We start from the raw sequence: 9777 nt of genomic DNA, 5'->3' as shown, positions 1-9777 counted from the left end.
ACCAATGAGGACAAAAGATGGAGGATAAATCCCCTGGGCCCCTGCCCGCAGTGGGGCAACTCTGGGGTGTCTTCTGCATGCTCTCAGAAGTGCTGGGGGACGGAGTCCTGGTTTCCCACAATGGGCTCCTTCCTGCTCACTTCATTCTCTGCATCACTTCCCTTTCTCTTCTGGTTTCACTGCCCTCCCCTGGGATCACCGCCCACATGAAATACTGGAATCGGGTCTTCATCTCAGGATCTGCTTTGGGGGAACCTGCGCTTAGGAACAACCTTGTAAGTAAAGGATGCCATGCCAAAGGGGAACCCCAAGATACCCCTGTCCACAATGCCCATTTTCAGCTCGTCCTGTCCCTGGATTCCTCCTTGTTTTAATTATCTGAATACTCACCTGGTAATACTGCTGTCCAGTTCCAGCCTTGCCTGATAGTGGAGATTAGAGCTTGGGCTCATTTTCCAGCCTCCCTATGTCAAGTTCTCTGCCTGGAGTCACTCTGATGGATGCTGTTCTCTGGGCCCTGGATGCAGGTAACTCCTCCTCTGAGGCCACCCTTCTGGTGACAGAATCACCAGTGTGACTCATTCTCATTTATCTTGTGTACTGTCATGAATTTTCTACAGCACATCAGTCCCATGAATGAGGTAGGACCACAAAAGGAGAGTCAGTGATGACCCCATGTGTCTGGATTAGGCCAGTGGGTGGATGGTGATGTCATTCAACCAAAGATGGCCCCTAGAGTGAAGGGAAGGTTAAGTTTAAAGTGCCAGAAGATGGGACAGCTGGGTGACTCAGTGGTTGAGCACCTGCCTTTGGCTCAGGCCATGATCCTGGGGTTCTGGGATCGAGTCCTGCATCAGGATCCCAACAGGGAGCCTGCTTCTCCCACTGCCTATGTCTCTGCCTCTCTGTGTGTCTCTCATGACTAAATAAATAAAATCTTAAAAAAAAATAATAAAGTGCCAGAAGACAACCTAGAAGTGATGTCCAAGAAGTGGGTAGAGCTTTGGAGCTCAGAGATTTCTATCACAAGGTTGGTGGGCTAAGCCATAAAGTGGATGGGATTCCCCAGAGCCAGGGCCTACATCTAGGTTTCGAGGGGCCAGGAACTTGTACAATTTCTGAGGAGGTACTTATTAAAAAAAAAACAAACAAACAAACCAGGGTGCCTGAGTGGCTCAGTTGGTTAACTGTGTTAACTGTCTGACTCTTAACTTCTGCTCAGATCATGATCTCAGGGTCATGAGACCAAGCCCCATGTCGGGCTCTGTGCTTAGTGTGGAGTCTGCTTGAGATTCTCTCTCTCCCTCTCCCTCTGCTCACATGCTCTAAATAATTAATTAAATAAAATCTTTTAAAAACTTTTTTCAAAATATATGTGTTAAGAAAAGGACAAAACACCCCACAAAAATTATGAAAACAAAAATCACAAGCCTTCTCTTAGAACCTTGGAAGGGACTCATGCAAGTGAAAGATGCTCCATCACTAGCATGTGGGCATATTGAGTTCTAGAATTATGTCAGGTTCACCTGTGGTCCCAGAGCCTTGAACAGTGAATGATTATATCAGCCGGGTTCAATGTAGGGAGCAGAAATTTGTCTAAATATTTTTTGTGGGAAGGTTTTCAATATGAGGACATGGATGCTTATAAAACTGTTGGATGAGCTGCAGGTGTAGAAGTAATGGGCTGTTGCTGGACTTTTGGCCTCAAGGTCACATCACCATTGCTTTGATTCTGAACTCAAGAAACTGCAGGAAACTCCTGCTGATGCCCCAGCATCCCCACACCCTGGAACTGAGAAGCAGAGAATGGGACACAGAGTGTGGCCATGGCAAAAGTTCATGTCTGCCAGAGCCTGCCTATCAACTGCCATTGCCAGAAAAAAATCTGCTTTCTAAATTTTTTTAAATATTTTATTTATTTATTCATGAGAGAAACAGAAAGAGAGGCAGAGACACAGACAGAGGAGAGGCAGGCTCCATGCAAGAAGCCTAAATTGGGATTCAATCCTGAGAATCCAGGATCATGCCCTGAGCCAAAGGCAGATGCTCAATCACTGAGCCACCCAGGCATCCCTGCTTTTTAAATTTTGCACAAGTTCATTTGTTGGCAGAACCTAAATTACACCAGAATCCTGGAAGCAAGGGAGTTTGGGAAGTGTAGTCTTTATCCATCTATCCCCTGGAAGTAGCTGGGTGGAGAAGATCATGAAAAGGAGCACCAAGTGATATAAGGTGCCTGCAGAAAACATTGAAGGCAGTGGCATAGAATGGGTGCTATCTTAGCTATGATAGCTACTTAGCAAATTACCCCAAGGCTCAGTACCTTGAAACAGCATTTGTAATCTCATGGTTTCTGTGGGTCAGGAATTCAGGCACAGCTGAGCTGGGTGCTCTGCTCCATGGTTTCTGACTGGATGCTATCAAGGTACTGGCCCAGGGACTGTGGTCTCATCTGAAGGCTCCACCAGGGAAGGGTCTGCTCACTCAGAGAGTGTTGGTCACACCCAGGTCCTTGCAGCTGTTGACAGAAGCCTCGAGTCCTCATTGGTTGTTGGCTGGAAGTCAGCTTCTTTCTTGCCATGTGGGCCTCTCCCATGTGCTAGTCAACGTCATCAAAGGCTGCAAGCCAGGAAGTTAGTAGAAAGAATCCACTGGCAAGATGAAAATCAGTCTTTTAAAGCCTAACAGCGGAAGTAACATCATGTCATGTTTATCACATTCTTTTTTAAAAACATATTTTTTTATTTATTTGTTTGAGAGAGAGAGAGTGAGCAGGGTAGGGTCGGAGGGAAGGAGAGAGAGAGAGAATCTCAAGCAGATTTCCACTGAGTGCAGAGCCCAACTCAAGGCTCAGTCTCATGACACTGAGATCATGACCTGAGCCAAAATCAAGAGTCAGATGTTCAACCAACTGAGCCAGCCAGGTGCCCCCATGTTTTTCATATTCTAATGTTATCAGTGAGTCCCTAGGTCCAGCTCCCACTCAAGTGGAGGGTCTTACACAGCACACAAACACTAGGAGGTGAGGGTTACCAGAGGCTGGGTTTGGAAGTTGGCTACTATGGGTGCTAGGCAAACACTGGTCCCAGAGGGAGGCCATCTGGCTGCCCATGCACCATCCCACCTGGTCATGGTATCCTGATGGAATAATCCAGCTCAAGGTTCTCAAAGGAGATCAGCCTGGGTGTTGCCAGAGAATAGACTGGGGACCACTTCACTCACACCAACACATATGATATGGGTGGATAAACCACAGGCAAGTGTCCTTTATGGTAAGAAAGCTAACTGCCACGTGGGCCAGGAGTCCAAATTGGTTGGATACATTGGCATACTTATCATCATCTCAATTTGACTTTGTTTTGCCTTCTCCTCTCCTAAAATATCTGTCTCCTTTTGTCTCTTTTTCCATTTTATGGCCCCCAGATCCACGCAGTAGACAGTTGTGACCATGGAGATTCATTCATTCTGACATGCCTACTACGTGCCTACTATGTCTCAGGCACTGTGCTTGGCAAGCACAGTATAGTGGTGAGAAAGACACAGCAGACAGGGGTCGAGACATGAGTGCACACACTGACAATCAGATATGATCAGAGACCAGCATGGGGAAGGGGCCCTGGACTCCAACCTGGGGACACAGGAAGGTTTCCCACTCCTAAGATGTGTCTCAGAGCTTAAGTAAGGATTTAGTCCAAGGAGGAGGAATCAAGACTCTCCAGGCAGAGGAGACAGTGTGGCAAGGTCTAGGGGGTGAGACACAGAGACAGAGCAAGTGGAAACACACAGAGAGATTCTGAAGGGATCTACGTGTCTACAGCCTGTTCCCCAGCCTGTCCCCCTGGGATGTTTTGCATAAAGAATATAGTGGTTTGAGCACCTTATTTAATTTAGGCACTTGCTCTTAATGAAAGTTTGGTAGAGGAGGACATCAGCCAGTGGAAAGAAAAGAGTCGGTTCCTACCACTTTCCAAAATCAGAATGCAGTCTTCACCCTGGGAGAAGCAAACCGCCTCTCTGCACCTCAGTGTTTCCATCTGTAAATGGGGCTGACTCTATTTCACTCCTACTCACTCGCCAGGGATTAATAAAAACTTGATTCCCAGGCACAGTCACTTTCTGAGAGGTGACCCCCTCCTTTCAAGGGCTTTGAGTTCCTAGGGATGAAAGAAAATGCACACATAAAATTCTATGATTCTCTAAGAACAAAGTGCCCTGACCAGTTTGAGCTCTTATAGAATCAGTGGCTCATCACTCAAGGGGAAAGCAGAGCGGAGCCAGAAAGGAGAGAACACAGCGAAATGAGGAGGTTTATAAAGGCAGGAATAAGGGTGGGAAAAGATATACCACCACACACACTGGAATATATGGCTGTCAATGAAATTGGTGATGACAAAGCAACTTTCACGATGTGGAACTATGCTCCATGGAATATAGAAAAAGAGAAAAATAACAAGATACAAAATTGCATGCATAGAGTCGTGAGAATTAGCCCAAAAATATATATATGCAGAGGGAAAGAAGTGCAAGGAACTTTGCTTAGAGAGACATCCAGGTCCTGCAATCACAGTTTTGTATTTTACCTGGGATTCTTCAAATTTGTGAAATTTTCTAAGGATGGTATCTTATGCTTTGAGGTCAGAAAAGAGAAATGTTTTGGGGGTCCCTGGGTGGCTCAGTCAGTGAAGTGTCTGCCTTCAGCTCTGATCCTGGGGTCCTGGGATACAGCCCCGCATCTCATTGCATCCATCTCACCGGGCCCCCTGCTCAGCAGGGAGCCTGCTACTCCTTCTCCCTCTGCTGCTCCCCCTGCTTATGCTCTCTCTCTCTCTCTTTCCCCCTCCATCAGATAAATAAAATCTTTAAAAAAGAAAAGAAAAGAAAAAGGTTTTGAAATGACAATAGAAGAGGAAGTGGAGGAGGAGGGGGCAAAAGGAGGGAAGCTGGAAGAGAGGAATGAAAGACTAGAGTGAGACAGAACATGGAAGACTCCTAACTCTGGGAAACGAACTAGGGGTGGTAGAAGGGGAGGTGGGCGGGGGGCGGGGGTGACTGGGTGATGGGCACTGAGGTGGGCACTTGATGGGGTGAGCACTGGGTGTTATTCTATATGTTGGAAAATTGAACATCAATAAAAAAAATAAATTTATAAAAATAAATAAATAAATAAATAAATAAATCTTAAAAAAAAAAAAAAGGAAAGGAGGCCAACAGGAAATAATAAGATGGACATACCACCCACAGAGCTTCAGTCTAGGGACAGGCAGCAAGGTAGCAGCCTATCTGAGTACCTGTGCTGTGTGCCAGAGCCAAAGGGAACACAGGGGCTATGGGGAGATGAGGTCTAGGGAGATCCAGGAAGGCTTCCTGTAGGAGGCAACACTTGTGCTGACTCTTGATTGAGTTCTAGAAGATAGCCTGATACAGGGAGAATGATGGGAAGGAGTGAGCAAGACGAGACAGGCGTCCCTGGGAAGGCTATTTGTTGATGCTTGTCACAAGAGATGGTTAAAAAGAGTGTCTCTTTAACTAGGCCAGCCAACGGATGGTCCCAGACCTCAGCCTGCACAGCCTCATCTCTGTGGCTTATAAGGTTTATTTTGTAATATCCTCATATTCAAACAGTGTTCTGTATTTTTTAAAAGATGTTATTTATTTATTCACAAGAGACACAGAAAGAGAGAGGCAGAGACACAGGCAGAGGGAGAAGCAGGCTCCCTGCGGGGAACCTGAGGTGGGATCCCAGGACCCCGGGATCATACCCTGAGCCAAAGGCAGACGCTCAACCACTGAGTCACCAGGCGTCTCGGGGTTCTGTATTTTTATACATCCTCTCATCCTGTGCTCTCATACAGATAACATTACAGTTATCACTTTATATAGGATAAAATTGAGATTGAGGAAAGTGCCATGGGGTGGGGAAGGGGGATGTGGAACCCTGGAATCTGGAGCACGCAGTGGGGGCTGCTGTGGACCAGATCATGTCCCCCAAATTCATATGGAGAAGCCCTAACCCCCAACATGACTGTATTTGGAGATGGGGCACTTCAGGGCTCATTAAGGTTAAATGAGGTTGTAAGAGGACTGGTGTCCTTAAAAGAAGAGGAAGAGATCCCAGCAGCCAGGGTGCTCAGAGAAAGGCCAGTGAGGACACAGGGAGAGAGCAGCCACCTGCACCCCAAGGAGAGAGGCCTCAGGAGAAACCAGCCCTGCCCACACCTCGGTCTTGGGCATGCAGCCTCCAGAACAGTGAAGAAACACATTTCTGGCATGCGAGCCCCCTGGGTCGGTGGCATTTTGCTGGGGTGCCCCAGCCGACCAGCACGGGTTCCTAGACCAGCTCCCCCACTGCTCACTGTGTGGCCTCAGGCAAGGCGCGGAACCCCTCTGTGCCTTGTGTCCTTGACGGTAAAACAGGAAGGGATAGTCGAGGGCTGTCGTGAAGATGACACGAGCTAATATATGGAAAGCATTAGATCACCTCTGGCACACGGTAGGTACTCCGGGGGGGTCACTGTTTTAGTGACCGGTCGGTGGTCAATCCCCCGCCCCTCAGCAGAAATTACGGACCTAACCCCCAGGTGCACCACTGCTCTCTACCCCCTCCCCTCCCCGCCCTCCCCTAGGTAGAGGTCACTAAACCTTTTTGTCTTACAAATACAGAGGCTGAGTCAGACCGGGGAGGTGTCTGGAGGCGTCCCACCTGCCTGAGTGAGGAAGCACACCTGTGCCCCGAGGCAGGTCCTACCTGAAGGCAGGTCCTGACCGATGGGCACCAGGAAATAAATTCTCAGGCAACAGAACATTTGGAGAGCTACGAGTGTCTCATCCATTTTCTCACCAAATATCGTGGAGCATCTGTTGTGTGCCAGTCCTGGGAAGACAAAACTGTGAGCAAGGGAGACGCAGCCCTGCCCTCACGGAGCAGAGGGTGTAAATGAGTGGCATGCACGTTCATTCAAGAATGACGCCTGGTTGTGCAAAATCATGTCACCAGAGTGTCGTGTGGACTCATGGGCTCCATCAGCAAGGTGGTCGTGGTTCTGTTTCTCACACTCCCTCCTGCCCACCTGCCCTTTATCCGCTGACGGTGAGAACCCCCACCGTCCATACAGGGCTTCCCTGCTCCCTCCCATGAGGCAGGAAGTTCCACAGCCCCCCTACGTCACCACCACGGCCTCAGTTCGACATGGAGACGGAATCCCGGGGAATAACCAAACTTCAGAACTCACTTTCAAATTGGCCTTCCCTGCTCCCCAGCCTGGGTGGGCTCCAGACCCCGCACCTGCCCCGGGGAAGGCGGGGCTCGTAATCACTTCTCTCTCCCTCACTCACTGACGCCCCTACTTGCTGGCTGCGTGTCCTGCCCCCACCAGAGCTGATGCGCAGAGAGGAAGAAAGCTGAGGGACAGGAGAACCTCCTTCACCCGGGTTGCTGCTGTCTCTACCCTCTGCGTGCACCTGGCCAGGATGCTCTGCTCTGTTGCCCCAGGTCCCTTCAGCTTCCTCCAGGGGAGCAGGTGCCGATGCTCTGTGTCCAAGCGACCAGCACACGACAAGCCCTCCGGTGATCCTTTGGCTGCCCTTTACCAGGTTTGGAATTTGAAGGCAGCATTCCCCAATCTCCAGCCCTCGGAGCCAACATCTCTCTCGAAAGACATCTTCCGATTTCTACTCTCTTGACACTTTTAATGTCCTTGCCTTGGAGTAAGGGTCCCAATAATCGTATGACCCATTCTTGAATAGTTCCTTTGAATGTGGTGGTGGCAGTGGTGGTGGTGGGGGCGGCGGTTATCTTACGAATTCTATGACTATCTGATAAGCTCTGTCTTGGTGCCTCAGATATGAAATGGGACGACGGGGCCTACCGCAGCGCCCAACACAGAGCAGGTGATCAAGAATTACTTTTGAGGGCCCCTGGGTGGCTCAGTGGTAGAGCATCTGCCTTTGGCTCAGGGTATGATCCCGGGGTCCTGGGATCAAGTCCCACATCGGGCCCTCCACAGGGAGCCTGCTTCTTCCTCTGTCAGTGTCTCTGCCCCCCTCTCTCTGTCTCTCATGAATAAATAAAATTTTTTTGAAAAAATTACTTCTGAATGAATGAATGAAAAACATGCTAGCATGTCCGACCAGCCTCATGGTTCATTTCTTTTTGTCCATCAATTCACTGATAGCAGCACAACACGCTTTCAATTGTGATTTTGGTGAAGGGAAGGACAAAGCATTATAACACCACATAGCTGGGCCACCTGAGGATCAGGTGATGGATCAGAGGAGAAGGGAAAGGGGAACAGCATGAGCAGGAATTGGGAGCAACACACATGTGAGCTTTGTGTACTAGTGAATAAATGAATGAAACTGGAATAAGGAGAAGAGGATGGTGATGAAAAGAGCCCCCCTTTACAATGAGTATGTGCCCAACAATTATCTTGTGCTGGGCTCTGTTCTAAATTCTTCACTGATGAGGAAACTGAGGCAGACAGAGGTAAAGTGTCTGGCCCTGGCATTAGAAACAGCCTACACATTCACAATAGGGGGCCGATGATAAACTGCAGCGTAGCCAGCGCCGGCATCTGATGATGGGACTGCAGCAGCCAGAATGCAGAGGCTCATGCACTGGTATCTCCCGACGTCCGTGGTGGAGAGCAGAGTGCACAGGCCAAGGGGTGAGGGGTAAAGAGCACGCGGGCGCCTCTGCTGTGTGCACAGAAGGTGTCCCTGCAATGACCACACGAGAAGCTGGGAACACTGGGAGCCTTCCGTGAGAGGGTGGAGGGGCTGCGGAGGAAGTCCCAGGGAGTTTTCTCCGAATGTTTGTTTAGACCTTATGAGTTTTGATTCATGTGACTCTGTTAGCTATTTCCACTAAAAACTTCAGGTTGAGGGGCACCTGGGTGGCTTAGTTGGTGAAGCGTCTGCCTTCAGCTCAGGTCATGATCTCAGAGTCCGGGGATCGAATCCTGCTTCAGGCTCCCTGCTCAGTGGGGAGTCTGCTTCTCCCTCTCACACTCCCCCTGCTGTGCTTGTTCTCAGTCTCTCTCTCTCTCTCTCTCTCTGATATAAATAGTCTTTAAAAGAAAAAAAGTTCAGGTTGAAAGAAAGGAATAGAAAACATAGAGGTCGTTGGCCCGTCTGTGGGGCGAGAGCAGAGCTGGGAGCGAGGTGTGGGCGATCAGGTCCTGCAGCCTGGGCCCCTCGCTCTCAGCCCTCCCGCCTTCCATTCTGTCGGGCGCTGGAGCAGGCAGGGCTGGTGGGGCCGGGCCGGGAGGAGAACGCTAGCTGCCCGGATGGCTCACAGGAGAAGGGCAGGTCAGCACCCCCGCTTGTCACCTCGACATCCGACCGGAGGCCAGGGGCCCTTCTGTCCTGAGCGTGCAGGAAAGATGGCCCCAGATGATGGAGAAAGGACAGCTGGCCTTTCCGCCCCCAGCAATGAGCTGCCTGAAGGATATTCCCTGTTCTTCCCAAGGCACCAACCAGCACATGCCCTTCTCTGTTGCTCGTCTCCTGGGGGCTCCGAAGATCAATCCCACCTTTCTGATAGGGAAACAGGGTGCCAGCAGCAGAAAGGGATTTGTTCGAGGACACGTGGCTGATAGGAGTCCTGGAGTCCTTCAGGCCTACTGTTAATGGGCTGAATCGTGTCCCCCAACACCTCCATACGCTGAAATCCTAACACCCGGGACCTCAGCTGGACCCCATTTGGAGGGAGGGTCTCTAAAGAGGCACTTAAGCTAAAACGAGCTCATATGGGTGCTCATACCCAATCTGACTGGTGAC

This window comes from Canis lupus, chromosome 2 (genome assembly GCF_048164855.1).
Source record: "Canis lupus baileyi chromosome 2, mCanLup2.hap1, whole genome shotgun sequence".
NCBI lineage: Eukaryota > Metazoa > Chordata > Mammalia > Carnivora > Canidae > Canis > Canis lupus.
This window is presented reverse-complemented; position numbering follows the sequence as displayed.